The 17,826-nt window shown below is 39.2% G+C and overlaps 2 protein-coding genes across 7 annotated transcripts in view; one reads left to right on the forward strand and one right to left on the reverse strand.

The window, feature by feature from the left end:
* Positions 1-2,000, reverse strand: part of PPIG (peptidylprolyl isomerase G) — a 71,521-nt gene extending 69,521 nt beyond the window's left edge. Inside the window, exon 1 of one of the 2 annotated variants that reach the window (XM_003763930.4) lies at positions 1,854-2,000. The gene's annotated coding sequence lies outside the window, so the exon portion shown is untranslated. Of the gene's footprint in view, positions 1-1,306; positions 1,790-1,853 lie in introns of those variants that run through there. The other variant, XM_012544800.3, reaches the window with a different exon arrangement.
* Positions 2,001-14,445: 12,445 nt separating this feature from the next.
* The window catches only part of FASTKD1 (FAST kinase domains 1), a 58,171-nt gene continuing 54,790 nt past the window's right edge, over positions 14,446-17,826 (forward strand). For 2 of the 5 annotated variants that reach the window (XM_023499270.2, XM_023499272.2), the window contains exon 1: positions 14,446-14,732. The gene's annotated coding sequence lies outside the window, so the exon portion shown is untranslated. Of the gene's footprint in view, positions 14,733-14,776; positions 14,944-17,826 lie in introns of those variants that run through there. The other 3 variants (XM_012544792.3, XM_023499273.2, XM_031960505.1) reach the window with 2 other exon arrangements.

Genomic DNA, 17,826 nt, shown 5'->3' on the forward strand with positions numbered 1-17,826 from the left:
TATACCCATTAACATAATCCTGCTGAAATACTAATACATTATTCAAACTTTCCTTAAACTTATAGAAATGCATATACATGTTTATGTATGTGTATTTTCAAAATACACCTATATAACATACAGTGAGAGAGAAGGCACTAAAGGAGAGAGAATGGACTACTTTTGCAAAACTGCAAAGTTCTTTTAAATGTCTTGTGCAGATTTGATAAAAGCCTCTTGCTGAAGATCCAAGACTTGAGCTGAATTTGAAAGAAAGCCAAATAAGCAAAAAAAAAAGGCTAAGAATTTTATTAGTCTAGGGTCATTCCCAGTCTTTCCGACCAAGCCAACATAACTCATCATACCTTAAGGGTCTCATTCATTCTATCTCAGCTTCGTGTAACTGATAATCATAAAGATGACTCATTCAAAAAAAATTAAATTATAATCAATATGTTCTCCAAGAGGACAGGAAATATAATACATTCCATAAAGGACTTTCATCCTAAACATTTTTAAAAATAAAGTCCTAGCGTAATAAGTTGGAAATTTTAACTATTTAGAGTAATTTATGTCTCTCAAAGTTCTGAGCTCTGGACAAGATTTATTGTACTCATTTGAAAAAATTTAAATAAATAATTAAGTATATATGTAATACTGTGCCAAATCACCAGCAGTTCAATGCTCCCTTTCTTTTGCTATGCAGTTTTAGCTTTCCCCCCTTTTTTTAATCGAGATATCAAGTGGTGATGGTGGTGGTAAACAACGTTATCACCTGTGAAATTTCCAAAACGGTTTTTAAGAATCATTTTGGGTTTTTAGCTTTGCAAGGAACTTATTATTTCACTTGAGAAAGTTCTAGAGAGCGATGAAAATTATTGCACAAAATCTGGCTTCCAAAAGATTCTTTCTAACAGGTTCTAACCAGTATGGCTCATTCCAATAGAAGCTGACCTAGCTCTTCAGAGGCAAACGAACACGCTCCCTGAAGCAGGAAGGGGATCTCGGAGGCCAACATAGGACCTTTGGTGCCCGGACGGATAACCGTGCTCTCGGGGCCTGCAGCATGCACGGCTCCGAACAAGTGCGGGAACCTGCCAACTATTTAGATAGCAGGGCGAGCGTATCTACACCCGAGCCTTGAAGGGAAAAGCAAGCAAGCAACCGGCTCCCAACCTGCCGAGGGCTGGGGCAGCTTCCTAGTCAGCGGGCACATGTTGCAGCTGCCGCCTCTGAGACAGGAAGGGAAGAAGGGGATACGAGCCCAGAAAAGAGCAGATCGGGCGGGGGGAGAGCTTCCTTCAGCCCCCAACTAAGGGAAACAAACCTCAGCCCTGCGAGCCAGTGCTCCCTTAGGACGTCGTGGCCCTCGCCCCGCCCGCAGCCAGCGGCCTCCGCCTCCCTTGTGCCGCGCTGGCCGCCGCTCGGAAGCGCTCGGAAACAGCCGGGCTCTCCGGGGCTCACTCGGTCGCCGCCATGTTACAGCCTGTGCGGCAAAATGCGTCAGGGCGGGAGGCGGGCGAGTGGGAGAGCGAGGAGCGTGCGGGGGGTGGGGTGGGGGGGAAGGGCCACCGAGTCCGGCGCTTCAGCTCCAAAAAGCTCCGCAATCTGCGGCTCAGCCTTCCTCCTTCCCCCTTCCCTTCACTCCGCTCTCGGAGGCCGGGCACAGAGTGCCCGCACCGTCCCGCCGGGGGTCAGTCAGTCCGGGAGAGAGTGGCGAACCCCCGCGAGGGGAGGAGAGAACAAGACGGTTAACTGGGGGCTGGGCCCGCCACTGCTCCGCCCCCGGGGCCTTCGCCTCTCCCTCTCCTACTCTTCCAGGGGCACAGCCACTGCCGCTACTACCGCAGCACCCGGAGCCTCAGGCGGCCTACCTGCTCCGGTGAGCAGCTCCCTGGTCCCTGCGCGCCGCTCCCGGGGCGGAGCTTCAAATCTACCGCCGCCAGAAAAGGCGCCCAAACTTCTTAACCGCCTCCCCTGTAAGCCCCTTCGCGGCGTGGAGGGGAGCCGTCGCGCCGGAAGTGCGTCAGCGGCAAGTTGAGGTAACCTCTGTGCCCTCGCCGTCTTCCCCTGTTCCTGCGCCCCTCCCCCCTCAAGCCCCATCGGGGCTTGGAGGGGAAACTTATGCTCCGCTTGGTGGAGCGTCACGGGCTGCTGCGCTGAAAGGAGCCCTGAATGCGCTTCCTCATCTGTTAAATAAAAGGAGTTTGGACTCAATGCCATTCCCGATATATAAAACGTGGTCTGCTTTTAAGCTCATCGACATTAATTGTTTCAAAAAAAAAACTGCTTTTCTTTGATTCCCCTCTCTTTTTTTTCTCAAAAATTTATTTTATTCCGAATTTAAGAAATAAACATTTCCTTAACATAGTAGAATAGGAAAGAAAAAAACATGATTGTACACGAAATTGCAAATCTATTATGTACAAATAAAGTGATCATAATTTCCCCTCCTTTTTTCTCTTCCATCCTAGATAGCTACCTGTAAGCCCCTAATCCCGTTCCCCTCAAAAACCCACTTCCGGGAAGCTTCCATAACTCCTCTTAATTCTAGTTCTGTTCCTTTTTAATTATTTCCTATTTATCCTATAAACCCTAGCTTTGTTTATTCGTTTTGGAAAATTCTAGTCATAGAGGTCAGCCAATGAAAACGCTCAGTGTCCAAGAAACTGGAAGGTAGTTCTAACGGACGAACCCATGATCCTCTGTCAAATTTCCATTTTGCAAACAGGGTATTATATTGTAGAATCGTTTTGAACTTTCACAAATCAAAGGTCAGTTGACATTTTATAAGCAGGGCCTTCAGAATTCTGCCTTGATTCCAGGAAAACAAGTGTTTTAATGAACCGTCAGTAGACATTGTAGATGAACATATGTGGTGACTGGATAAAAAGTCTATGCTCTCCTTTAAACAATCTTCCCCCCCCTCCCCCCCCATGTGAGGGAATTAGGCACTCAGAATAGGCTGTAACCTCTGTAGTACCCAGCCAATGGGGAATCAAGGGAGCAACTTGCAGTTCAGCACAGGGAATAAAAGGCTGTGCTTTTGCACTTTGCAGACTTGCCTGTTAGCTTAGACGCCAGTTCGGGCAAGAAGGTAAAATACTTTACTTTGTTGTGCCTTTTGATGTGCTAACCTAGTTTCCCTAATTGTCCTATTTAGTTATTCTGCCTCAGGTTATAACCTTTCCCTCTTAAGGTTTGATGAGATAAAGGTCTACCTCAGTTGCTCTGCCCCAAAACCCCAGGCTATAATCATTCCCTCTTAAATAGTTGATATAAAGGTTTTCTATCTTTAGGTTATAGACATTCCTACTTAATGTTTGACAGGATAAAGGTTTATCCATTTTGGATGTCATTAGAATATCAGTAACCTCCCTCCATTGTGTCATCCAGGTACCTCCCCCATTATGTCATTGTTCTTGTTATCCTATAAAAAAGCTTGCCCTCTGATGCTTCAGTGCTGGACTCTTTGAGATGATAGTCTCCTCCAGCCCTGGGACCAAACATGGATCCATTGGTCCCAGTATCTCTCCATTTAATAAACCACTGAATTGGTCTCTAATCTCTGTCTTGCTCAGTTTCTCCGGCATTACAGCTTCATTATAGAGTCGGGAGAATTCTTAGTAAGACATTTCAGCTAGCTCTCCCCACACTACAAACTGAAGTGACCAACTATGAAATACCATTATTGCTATTTAAATAATTTAATATGTATTATTAATGTAATAATAAATAATGTAAAGACAGACATGGTCGGTGCTGGAATTTGTTTTGCTTAAGCATGTTTATAGCAGGGTTTTTTGTTTGTTTTTTTGCTTTCTCAATTGTGTTTGGTGAGGAAGGGGATGGAAGTCAGAATAAGGGGCTAAAAGTTAAATTTAATTTTTAAAAAAGATTACTGCAAAAATACAGGTGATCATTAATAAAAGTCTAAGCTGGGAATAAGGAGGTGGTGGGGTATAACATGTTTCAGAAAAATGTTTATTGATTGGATATGGGAGATGAGAGAAGAGAGGTGGTGGTGGTGGTATTTATAATGATTAAGGCTCAATTCTGTGACTGGGGAAATAGTTCAATTAATAGAAATAGGCAAATCAAGAATTGATATGATTTTATAGAATCAAAGTGTTGAGCAGAATAGAGTTTATGGATCATTTGAGGCAGCTAGGTGATACTTTAGGGCTCTAACCTTGGAATCGGGAAAAGCTAAGTTCAAATCTGGATTCAGACACTTATTAGCTATATTATCTAACTCTGGACAAAACCTCTCTTTGTTTTCTTCATCTGCAAAATGGGGTTATAATAGCACCTACCTCCTAGGTTTCTGAGGGCAAAAGAAGATGGTATTTGTAAAGAGTTTTGCAAACCTACAGTATTTTATATGATTTATATACATACCCACACACATATAATTGATATATGTATGTATAAAAGTAACCTATATAGATACCTACTATCATTTAGTCTAACCTCTTATTAATAATATATAAGAAACATTGCAGTGATCCTAGAAAAGATAGTTGTCAACCACATATACCTAATAAAGGCAGGAATTTGGAACAAGGAATTGAGATGAATTATGCCGGGAAAAAGCTCCTACCTCTGATTAATTAGGGAATCCAATGAGTTAGCATATGTAAAGAACTTTGTAAACTTTAAAGCACTCTATAAGTGCTAGCTATTATTAAATGTTGCTATTCCCATTCATTTACATGGAAAATCTAGGAGAATTTTTGATTTGTGGAAATCTGGGAGGCAGAATTTGGTATTTTGTTGAAAAGAAAGAACTAAAAAAAATTTTAAAGGGGTGTATTTTGGCGATCAAGTAGTAAAAGAAAAACTCTGCCCTTGTTAAGGAAGAAATGAGATCATAATAAGCAAATAAGTGGGGATTGGGGTGGGGGAAAAGGATGATAGAGAATAAAAGAGAGAAAGAAACTGAGGACTGCCTGAGTATGCTCTTTAGCCTGTGAATTGAGTGAGGGGAAAATAATTTTAGAGAATAACAGCCAAATCATACATAGCTCTGAGGAATTAAGGCTTTGAGGACTTAAAACTCTAGGTAGCTAAGGCTTCTTTCCTAATCCAGTTACTGTGAAGTCTCTTCCTTTATAAAAATGGAAGCTTAAGCCACTGCACTCTCAGCTAAAAGAAAAGATAGAGCCCACTTTCCCATTTATAGAGGAGTCCTTTTACAGTAAGGGTTCTTGACTTTTTTTTTTTTTTGCCTTGGAACCTTTTGGCAATTTGTGAAGTCAATGGAACCCATCTCAGAATAATGCTTTTAAATGTATAAAATAAAGAAAACAAAAGTCATTGAAAATAAAGATACATTTTCCCCCATACAAGTTCAGGAACCTCTTGAAATCTATTGACCTTCAGTGAAGAATCCATGTTTTAAGGGTGTAAGAATTGGATATGGATTTAGTTTCCATAGAGTTATGAAACAAATTAAAGAAATGCAGAGACATGAAATTGAAATTTAACTAATGAAAACTAAAGAGGGAAGTCATAAATTACAATAAAAATGATATCAGATGTAATCAGAAATGGAGACTCATTTACATGGGGAGAATTAGATGTTCTAGATAGTCTGAAACCTCTATACTACCCAGCCAATGGGGAGTCAGGAGAGGAATTTGCATTTTGAATGGTAATAAAAAGCTTGCTTTTGTACTTCAAGGGCTTGTCTACTAGTTTAGACACCCATTCTTGCAAGAACATAATATCCTTTCCTGGTTTCATCAGGATTCTTGATAAGAAGCTTGTCTAGTACAAAGGAATGAAGTAGCACCTTGGTGGAGGATTCCATCGGAAGCCAGAAATTGAAACTTTGTGTTCAATGGCAATTGGTAACAGGCAGTAATAACCAGGACCAGTGGAGTACTTCAAATAGGGATTACATGAGAGCATCAAGGAGTAATACCTGGCCAAGACTACATGGGCAGCTATGTGGTGGAGTGGATGTGGTGAAGTACTGGACTTGGAAGTAGGAATATTCATCTTCCTGAGTCCAAGCCTGGCTTCAGACATTTCCTACCCCTGTGACCCTGGGTAAATCTATTTTGCTTGCCTCAGTTGCCACATCTGTAAAATGAGCTGAAGAAGGAAATGCAAAATTACTCCAGTATATTTGCCAAGAAAACCCCAATTGGGTCATGAAGAATCAGACATGGCTAAAACGCCTGAACAACAAAAGACTGGAGGGGATTTCTGATCATGCTGAGCTACCAATGTCATCTGAGTAATCACCATTCATTATCAGATGACATTGGTAGCTCAGCATGATCAGAGACAAAAAAGGCCACTTAATAAGTACAACCTGTTTACATATGTTCCCTATTATATGTGCCTTATCACATGTATTCCCTAGGTGTTTTCTTCTTTTGGTGTGTGAATTTGTGAAAGAGACTCAGTTATATTGGAGAAATGTTTAAGTGTTATTTTCTTATTCTGATATTTTATCCCATACCTTTATTTTGAACTAATTGTGTCCTTTGCTTAGGAAATGTAAACACATTAGTGGGGATTTGTGAACTATTGTTTTAAGGGGATGCAGATGTTTAAAGGGGATGCAGAGTTGTTTAAACATTAAATAGCTTGTCTAGGGGTTTCACTTGCAAAAGGTAGTTTTACCATCACAAGCTATATATAGTGATTTATCTTTTATCAAGCTTTTTATGTACATGATCTCTATCATAATACCACACTGAAATAGTGCAACTTTTATTGTACGCATTTTACAGATGAAGAAACTACAGATGAAGAAATTTTCCTGAGGTGTCCCAGTTATTGAATACCTTGTGGAATATCTATATTTAGGGAATGGGGTCATAGGGTCATAGATTTAGACCTGGAAGGCACCTTGGAGATCATTCAATCTGAATTATTTATTTTAAAGATGAGGAGACTCATTCCTAGGGGTTAAGAGAAAGATAAATTAGCAATGGAGTCAGAGAAGTAGCAGAAGAAAAGTAAAACAAGAAACAGATAGTATCATTGTAGAGAAAGGGATGAATTCAAAAAGAGGGTAGGAAATTTGCTTCAGAGAAGGCTTAAGGAAGGAGAAAAAGCTATTGGATTTTTAGCAATTGGGAAGGCATTGGTGACAGTTTTGGAATGGAAATCTTTACATAGATTTAAAGAATAAATAAACAATTAACAGTCAATGAACTAAATTCTTGGGATACAGAAAGAAACAAGACAGTACCTACCCTCAAGAAATTCACAATCTAATGGGAGAGACAACAAGAAAACAAATATATATGAATAAGCTATGAGAAGGGTAGGTGAGAAATAATTAAGAAAAGGAAGGCATTAGAATTAAGTAGGGTTAGTAAAGGCTTCTCATACAAGATGAGATGTTTCTTGGAACACAAAGAAAGCTTGGAAAAGGATGGGGGACAGTCAGAGAAAATTTTCAGAACTGAAAGATGAGATGCTCCAGTTTGAAAAGCAGTTAAATGATGTAGGAGTGGCTTGCCTTAAGGAAGTGAAGGCCCATTTGAGATTGTGGTGTATAAATCAACTTAGAATGGTTACAGAATTTTCTCCACCTACTTTCAGCATGTGTAGGAATAAAGATGACAGATTGTGGGAGTTATCTGAAGCTGAAGCTTGGCAAAATGATAAAAAGAACCAGGGACTGAGATAAGGACTCTAAGATGGGGAAAAGTAGAGAGTGGCTAGTAAGTGATTAGGAGAGAATTGAGAGGTCAAGGATTTGGAGGTCACCAGAAAGAATAAAGAATAAGAGTTTGATAAGAAAAGGAAAAGAGAGGTAGAAAGCCAATAGATTATGGTTAGATAAAGGGATATAGGTATAGGTTAGTCAATACAGTGCTTGAGTATATTTTATATTTTAGAGTTAAGAATAATTGACTTCCAGATCTGAAAGGGAGTTCAGAGATAATCTAGTCCCATTCATTTTCTTTGAAATCCAGAAAAGCAATCTCCTTTACTAACTCACTATCCAACTCTCCACAGTGTCTCTTCCAAACCTTTTCATTCCTCCTCAAACTTTCCATGAATCTCCCTCCCTCCATTCTTTGAGCTGAGAACCTTACCTCACATTTTACAGAAAAAAATTCAGGCCATTTGCCATGAACTCTCTCTTCCTTATTTACCATGACTCATCCTCATTTCACCTGATGGAGGCTCTTACTCCTTACCAAAACTAACCCTTCTATTTTTTCAAGTGATCCCATTTGTTCTTGTTTCCTCCACACATCCCGCCGCGCCCCCCCCCCCCCCCCCCCCCCCCCCCCCCCCCCCCCCCCCCCCCCCCCCCCCCCCAATCATCTCCACTCTTTTACTTATTTTAAATTTGTCTACTGGCTTCTTCCCTAATGCCTACAAACATGCTCCTCTCCTCTATTCTCAAAAAATTCTCACTTGATACTTCCATTCACAGTAACTATCCCCCATACCTATGATAGGGGCCTCTACTTTATTTCTTTGTAACGCCTTACAATCTTGCTTCTGACCTTATCCCTCTACCAAAACTAACCAAAATAATCTCCTAGTTGCCAAATCCTCATTCTCCACAACCTTTCTACAGCTTTTGACACTATGAATCATCCTCTTCTCTTCACACATTTTTCTCTCTAGATTTTTGGTGCATTTTTCTCTCTTTATCTTATCAGACTGTCCTTTCTCACCTTCCATATCCATTCTATTGCCAAGGCCTGTTGATCTTACCATTGCAACCAACATCTCTAAAATACTCATCCTTCTCTCCTCTGATACTGACACCATCTTTATACAGGTTATCATAATGTCATGTTTAGACTATTGCAGTAGTCTCTTGGTGGGCACGTGCCTTAATTCTCTCCTCATTTTGATGAATTCTCCATTCAGCTACCAAAGTGTTTCCCTCTTACCCCCAGGATCAAATATAAAACCTCTGTTTGGCTTTCAAAGCCATTCATAACCTAGGACCCCTCCATACACATTTTCCAGTCTTTTTACATATTATTTCTTATTCCCTGACATATACTCTGTGATTCAATAACATTGGTCTCCTTGTTGTTCCATCATTTTACCTCTGAGCATTTTCTTTGGCTGTCCCCCAAGCCTGGATGATTTTTTTCCCTCTCTTTTTCTCTACCTCCTGGCTTCCATTAAGTCCTAAGTAAAATCCCATCTTTTCCAGGAAGTCTTTCCCATACTCTTTTACTTCCTTCTCTTAATTAATTCCTATTCATCCTGTACAAAGCTTGTTTGCATCTATTTGTTTTGTCTCTCTCGTTAGATTGTGAGCTCAAAGGTAAAGTATATCCTTTATCTCTTTTATGTACCAGTGCCTGGCACATTGAAGGTCCACCCAATGTGTTGTGAATCTTCTTCTAGATCTTTTGACATTTTGTGGAAACTAAAAGAGCATGTAGGACATTCATCTCTTGCACTATTATTCATAATTGGTCCATCTTCTTTTCTAGTCATACATCTCAGTAATAATAGTTTTTGTATCACTTCTCTCCTGCAATTCTTTCATAATAAAATATTGTTATAGGTACAATATTTTATTATGCTGCCTTATGAGCAGCACATAATTTTAATCCATTAGAGACCATGGCTCAGACATAAGATCCCTGGAAAAATTTTGATGTTTGGAACTGGAGGAATCATAAATTCTTGGAAGACCTTTATTTCAATAAATCACTCAATCAAGAAGAATTTGTTAAACTCTTACTAGGTACCAGGCATTATACTAAGCACTGAAAACATAAGGAAAAAAAAAGCAACAACTCCGTTTTCTCACGGAACCAAAAATATATATGTATATCAATGTAAGAAATATTTATATATCCAAAATACATACAGAGTAGAATTAAAGAGGAAGGTACTGTTAGCTGGGGAGATTAGGAAAGATTTACTGTAGAAAGTGGTTGTGGGTGATCTGTGGCTTAAAGGAAACCAGGGATTTTAAAAGGTGGAGATGGGGAGGGATAGCATTCTAAGCATAGGGATCAGTCAGTGCAAAGGCATGGAAATAGGTAAAATATGTCCTTTGTGAGGGACAGCAAGTAAACCAATATCTATTGATGGTAAAGTTTATAAAGAAGAGAAATTAAAAGCCCTATGCAACTTCTCATAGACTAATTTTCCTCCTATGCAAGTCCATCCCCTCTTCATTGTCCACCTTTGATGTTTGGCTAACATATATGTAGTGATAGACAATCCAACTATTGGAGAGAAATGGTGTTTCATTTTTGTATCTCTATTACATAATACAGCATTAAGTATAAAGACTTAAGAAATATTTTTTCATTCACTCATATGTGGCCAACTCATGAAGATAGTTTTGTCCTGAATTATCACCCCACTTTTTTCTCTTTGGGCTGAATCATCTCAACTTGCCTTGGAAGCAATTCCAATATGAAGATCTGAGTTTCAGGGTCATCTAATGCTACAACTCAAACTCTCAGAGTGCTGGAGAAATGTGTGTGTATAAATGTGTGTATAGGGGGAGGGGAGTTAGTGGGTAGATGCACTAATGTATTTTTCATTTGCATGAAATCAGTCACAGTGTCACCATTGACCCTTAAACATGAAATATTTACTAAATCCTTAGACAAAAAAAGAACAATGGTAACATTTACCCATTAGAAGGCAAATGTAGAAATAATCATAATATTCACTAAATAGAAGACAAAAACAGTAAAAATAAAAATACAATTATCCCTTCCACATCACATTCACATTGCAACTTTCCCTATCTCAGTTTTGATGAATCTCAGGTCAGCATAAAAAATTAAATGGGAACTTTTAGGAAGTCTTGCAGAAACAACAAAAGAAACAGAAAATGTTTAGAAATGCATAAAAATATATGTAGATTATATTTTATCATTTAATGCCATAATAACTCAAACTTCTTCTCTGACATGAAGGGAAGATCAAATCCCCCTCTCTTCCCCCCCAGGCAATTGGGGTTAAGTAATTTGCCCAGGGTCACCCAGCTAGGAAGTGTTTGAGGTCAAATTTGAACTCAGGTCCTCCTGACTTCAGGACTACTGCTCTATCCACTGCGCCACCTAGCTGCTCCTCAAATTCCTCCATTTATTTTAATTTATTTATTTTTGCTGAGGCAATTGGGATTAAGTGACTTGCCCAGGGTCACACAGCTAGGACATGTTAAGTACCTAAGACTAGATTTGAACTCAAGTTCTCCTGACTTCAGGGCTGGTGCTCTATCCATTGCTCCACCTAGCTACTCCCCTCCCCGCCCAGGATCAAATTTTTTTTAATTTGAATTTTCCAGATCATGGGGGTACTGGACCCCAGCACCTGCCATATGGAAGGAATAACTGTATCCTTTCCCTAATGGTCCACTAATTTGCTTGAGTCACATTCTCCCACTGAAGAAGTAAAATATGCACCAGGAATGGGGAATAGGAGAGCAATAGATTTGGGAGAGCATGATTATAAAAAAAGAATATTACCACGACACAACATCACAGGTTACAAAGTTTGCTACTTATTATGTGAATAGCACATAGGAGTTAGCAAAGAAAGGGGTTTTAACAATTAACAAAGGGATAGACAAGTTCCCTAGTGGAACTCACAATTCTGATTAATTGTGAGGAAGAAGCCATTAAAGAAGAGACACTAAGAGATGGAAATATACCCTTGACTGGCAGGCTAAATCCATAGAATCTAAAAAACTAACCCTAAACTGGAGTTAGTAGGGGGAAAAGATTACACCAATGATTAGTAGGCTTAATCCTAAAAGGGATTTAGCTATAACAAAGAGAAAGAGGCAATGAGGCAGGAGCACCTCAAGACTGGCTAGCTCACAATTAATCAAACCCTCATATTGGGTTTAGTCCTGAAAAGGAGTTAGTAAAGATCTAGACCATCATTGGATCTTTTATTGGGCAAATATAATATATAGGATATATATATATATAGGATATATATATATAGGATATATATATATATATATATGAGGCAGGAATGGGAGAAAGTTGACATCATAACTTGGCTTTCTGATTGGATAAATAAAAGGAGAATCTCTTGATGGGTGGGGGAGGGTTGTTGGGCGCTGTAATTGAAAGCCCCTTGAACGCAAAGACCTACTTAAGAGCAAAAGGCTCATTGGCTGAGTTTATCCTGCCTACTAGTCTCTGCTGTATTATAATCCTATGAGTGCTTCATCCTTTCTCTGCAAGGAAGTCACAAAAAAACTTGACCACCTAACTAACCAAGGACCTCAACAGCACCAATACCTAGAGTGCATATAGGAGAGTGGGCATATGCTTACAAAAATCTAATGGGAAAGCACATGACTCAGGCTAGCAGGCCTTGGTATCTTGCTTATCTTTATAGATCAGTCTGTACCACCTGTTACTTGTTGGACAATATCTTTTCTCCATTTGATTCTCAGAGTTCTCTTGTTACACAAAGCCACTTTTCTGCTGCTCCCAGGTCGTTGAAGGTACAACAAACTATTTTATTATTTAATGATTTATACTTTATTAGATTTTTTTTTTTGAGACTCAATCTCCTTATCTTGCAAGAAGTGCAGTAGTTACTCATGGGCCTAAAATCCCAGTGCTCACTGGGTAGGGAAGTTTTCCATTTTTCCTTCTCTTCAGGCAATCTGGTGTCTTTCCTGCTCCAAGAGACTCAGCATTTTAATTCCAAACTTAGTGTGGATACTGAAAAAAATCCATGAGAGGATTCCTTTCTTTCTGGGTAGAGATGGCTCTAGAGAGCAACCCTGCTTTTTTTTTTTTCCCCAAATCAGCTTTCAGCAAAACAATGTATCTCTTTCAATCAACAGAGGTCCCAGCAAAACAAATGAAGGTCTCATCAGTTCCCACCTATCTTCTGTAAACATCTCTTAAGCCTCCTATCCTGGATTTTTTCTGAACTAAAATCTTTCTATAACTTCTTTTCATCATATCCATCCAGTTGCTTTCTCAAGTTGGAAAAGACTGATCTATGGGACCTCTCCTCCGATTAGAGAAATCTTTTGAAGAGTGTCCATATGAGTATTGTCCAAGCTAGCCATGTTCAATTTTAATCCAGGCTCAACTCCTGACTCACGTTTGTCCCTTCTTGGGTATCTCATTTCCCCTCATCCCTACTCTTATATGTTGTCTTCTTTGTGAACCTAAGCTTCTTGAGGGTATTTTCCCCCTTTATTGTTTGTATTTGTATACAAATCCCACCATTCAGTCAGATATGATACATAAGTTCTTATATAACCTTCTCATTATATAAAAATAATTATTTGATTTGTTTTTATCACCAATATCCTTAAAAGCTTAGAAAACAGTTTCATGTAAATAAGGTAATGGACCACAGTGTTCTGCAGCCATAATTACTAGTCAGCATTATGTTTTCAAAAAGGTCATCTCAGTACATTTATTGGAGGGATAAATTTTTTTCTGGTCCTCAGAAGTCTTTGTTTCTCCATGACATTTTATCTGAGAAGTCATATTTCTTCTTAGGCTTATTTATTAACTTTTCTCATAAATATTATTTCTCTACCCAGTAAAGCAAAATGTCCACTTTCAAAATTGACAGTACCTTACATATTATGGTCTAAAAAAGGTGTGAGGGAAGAATAGGAGTATTTTCTGCCTTGCATTTGAAAAAAATTACAAGCATTACTGGAAAAAGGTAACCAAGAAAATATCAATCATCACTGATCTATTTTTCAATCACTACAAAATCTTTACAAAAATTATCCATGCATTCATAGATGCAACCTTGCTAAAGATATGAGGAAACTCATAACAGGGAAAAGGCAGGCTTCCATAATTGGCACTCTACTGTTAACTCTGTCTTTATAGTCATTCAACTGAATAAAAGGTTCAAAGAATGCAAAGTTTTATTATGCCTGCTGTCAGTTGGCTAGAAATATAAATTTTTTTTGGTACAGCATAAAACAACCTTAAAGATTCTTCTCCAAAAATGTATCTACCGTGCACATACCAAAATCATTCAGAAATCCTTGGAAAAAACAATATAATTTTGTTGGATGACTCTCTGATTATCACTATCAAGCCTGGCATAAAACAAGCAGACATGTACTTGCCAAAGGTGTTTGTCACAGTCATGGAGGATGTCCAGCACAGAATTCAAGTGGAAAATGATTCCCTATAGATGGTGAGTTCCTCCAGATGCTCCTGTTTCCACACAGCATTGTACCAGTTACATCAAGCCTAGTAACCCTGCAGCCGCTTCAATGGGTTCGATAATCATTACAAGAGTTCAGTTTACTCACATCGAAGGCATTAAAACCTACTTTTCGGACTTATTACAATAACCAAAAAAATCCTCCAAACAACCGGCTGTCGACAAGTTGAAGTTCAGAATGCATCCCGCTTCTGCAGCCAATGGCTCTGGCAGAGGGAGAAAGCCAAAGCGCGCAGCCAGAGTCAGGAGCCGGAGATGCTGCAATGAAGGTGACTACACTTCCCAGCATGCCGTGCAACCCTGGGTCCGAGCTTCCCCTTGCCTCGCTGCCCTTCGGGAGGTGTGGTATATTTGCTCTCCTTGCGCACGCCGCCCGGACGGGACATTTGGCGCCGCGGATTCCGAGGAGAGGACGTCTCTCTTCCAGGACCCGGTGAGCCTGAAGGAGAGCGTGGGGCTTGGGTAAAACTAGTCCCGTCCGCGGGGAAGTTCCGGGGCTAAGCGAGGTCCCTGCGGCCCGTGCCCACGTGTGCCCCGCCTCTTAGCCTCACATGCTGCCTTTGCTGCGGGGGCAGGCAAGGGACTCGGTAAGACGAGAGGTGCGTACAAATAGCCCCGGTACTCCTTCCAGTTCCGAGCCTAGAACGCCGGAGTCAGGCAGCCTCGCGTGCTTCCAGCAAGGTTCTCTTTCCCCCCTGCCACCTGCGAAGGCCGTTTTAAAATTTAGGGCTGGTCGGAAGGGGAGAAGGGAGGCGCGGCGTATCGGAAGGGATCGGTCTTCTCCTCCCTTGTGTTTGTGGAGCTCTTTCGGTACTGGAAATCACACTGGAAATCTCTTATTGCTTTCTGGGGTAGCAGTGGGTGGCTGACCTAGTCCCCCACGGGGATTGGCTCCTGGGAAATTTGTGACTCCCAAAACGAGTCTCAGCATCTTATGATTTAGGGACCTTACAATCAGCCAACCCAGTAATAATTTTACAGATGAGTAAACTGAGACCCAGGGAAGGGAACTGGCGTTGCTAAGGATTCAAAGGGATTCCACATCCTCTGACCTGCCAAATCCCCGGGGGCCTTGGCGCTTCTCCAACCTGGTGGGTGGGGGTAATTTGTGACCAGCATTAATTTCGGTCCCTCTCCCCACTTAATAATATTTTATTTTATGTTTATACATTTTGGATTTAACATATATTTTAACATGCTAAACATATATTGAATTGCTTGCCATCTAGGGTGGGGGGAAGGAGAAAATCTGAAACACAAGGGTCAATGTCAAATTATCTGTGCATATGTTTTGAAAAAAATACAAAGCTTAAAATAAGAAAAAAAGTTTTGCAAGGGTGAATGTTAAAAACTATGCATATGTTTTGAAAATAAAAAGCTTTATTTAAAAAAGGAAAAATATTTTATTTTTTTCCAATTATATGTAAAGAATTTTCAACATTCATTTTTATAAGATTTTGACTTCTAAATTTTTCTCCCTCTCTGTCCTAAGACAGCAAGCAATCTGATATGTTCTACATGTATAATCATATTAAACATTTCCATATTAGCCATGTTGTGAAAGAAGAATCAGAACAAAAGTGAAAAACAACAAAAAAAGAAAAAAAATATGTGGAAAATTGTATGTTCTCTACATTCAGATTCCATGGTTCTTTCTCTGGATGTAGATGGCATTTTCCATGGGTCTTTTGGAATTGTCTTGAATCATATTGTTGAAAAGTACTAAACCTATCATAATCACTGCACAATGTTGCTGTTACTGTGTATAATGTTCTGATTCTGCTCACTTTACTTTGTATCAGTTCATTAAGTCTTTCTAGGTTTTCCTGAAATCAGCTGCTCATCATTTCTTATAGAATGATAGTATTCCATTACATTCATATACCACAAATTGTTCAGCCAGTCCCCAGTTGATGGTCATCTCCTCAATTTCCAATTCTTTGCCACCATAAAAAGAACTGTTATAAATGTTTTTGTATATGTAGGTCTTTTTTCCCTTTTTGGGATACTGACCTAATAGTACTATTCCTGGCTCAAAGAATTTGTTCAGTTTTATAGCTCTTGGGCATAGCTCCAAATTGTTCTCTAGAATAATTGTACCAGTTCACAACTCCACCAGCAATGGGTTAGGGTTCCAGATTTTCCACATCTCCAACATCTTTTCTGCCATATTAGCCAATCTGATACATTTCAAGTAGTATCTCAGAGTTGTTTTAATTTGCATTTCTCTAATCAATAATGATTTCACATATTTCTTCATAAAAGACTAGATAGCTTTGATTTCATTTGTGAACTGTTCTTCATATTCTTTGAATTTTTATCATTTGGGAAATGGTTTGTATTCTTATAAATTTGACTCAGTTCTCTTTAGGCCTGAGACCAATTCATATCTCCCTTTGAGGTTTTGTATGTAGGCCTTTTGTCTTCTATTGACTTTGGTGTTTTAATCTTCCCTTTCACCAAAATCACATGTTCTGTGATCAAGGTTCTTTTTTGTTTCTTGCTTAATTTCTTTTTTTTTTTTTTCTTTGCCTATTCCATAGCATTTAAAGTTGAGCTCTTAACTCCTTTTTTTTTTTTTTTTTAAGTATTTTTATTAAACTTTTTTATTTACAAAGTATATACATGGGTAAATTTTTCCCAATATTGACCCTTGCAAAACCTTTTGTTCCAAATGTTTCCTCTCCTCCCCAACCTCTCCCCTAGCTGTCAGGTAGTCCAATACATATTAAATATGTTGAAATACATGTTAAACCCAACATATGTATACATATTTATACAGTTATCTTGCACAAGAAAAATCACATCAAGAAGGAAGAAAAAGAAAAACTGAGAAAGAAAACAAAATGTAAGCAAACAACCACAGAAAGAGTGAAAATGCTATGTTGTGTTCCATACTCAGTTCCCATAGTCCTCTCTCTGGGTGTAAATGGCTCTCTTCATCACTGAACAAGTGGAACTGGTTTGAATCGTCTCATTATTGAAGAGAGCCACATCCATCAGAATTGATCATTGTATAATCTTCTTGTTTCCGTGTATAATGATCTGGTTCTGCTCATTTCACTTAGCATCAGTTCATATAGGTCTCTCCAAGCCTCTCTGAAATCATCCTGCTTGTCCTTTCTTACAGAAAAATAGTATTCCTTAGTATTCATATACCATAATTTATTCAGCCGTTCTCCAATTGATGGGCATCCACTTAGTCTCCAGTTTCTTGTCACTACAAAGAGGGCTGCCACAAACATTTTTGCATATGTGGGTCCCCTTCCCCCCTTTAAGATATCTGTGGGATATAATCCCAGTAGAAACACTGCTAGATCAAAGGGTATGCACAGTTTGATAACTTTTTGAGCATAGTTACAAACTGCTCTCCAGAATGGTTGGATCTGTTCACAGTTCCACCAACAATGTATCAATGTCCCAGTTTTCCCACATCCCTCCAACATTCATCTTTTTTTTTTTTTTTTAATTTAATAGCCTTTTATTTACAGGATATATGCATGGGTAACTTTATAGCATTAACAATTGCCAAACCTCTTGTTCCAATTTTTCACCTCTTACCCCCCCACCCCCTCCCCTAGATGGCAGGATGACCAGTAGATGTTAAATATATTAAAATATAAATTAGATACACAATAAGTATACATGACCAAAACGTTATTTTGCTGTACAAAAAGAATTAGACTCTGAAAT

Source organism: Sarcophilus harrisii, chromosome 3 (genome assembly GCF_902635505.1).
Source record: "Sarcophilus harrisii chromosome 3, mSarHar1.11, whole genome shotgun sequence".
Lineage (NCBI taxonomy): Eukaryota > Metazoa > Chordata > Mammalia > Dasyuromorphia > Dasyuridae > Sarcophilus > Sarcophilus harrisii.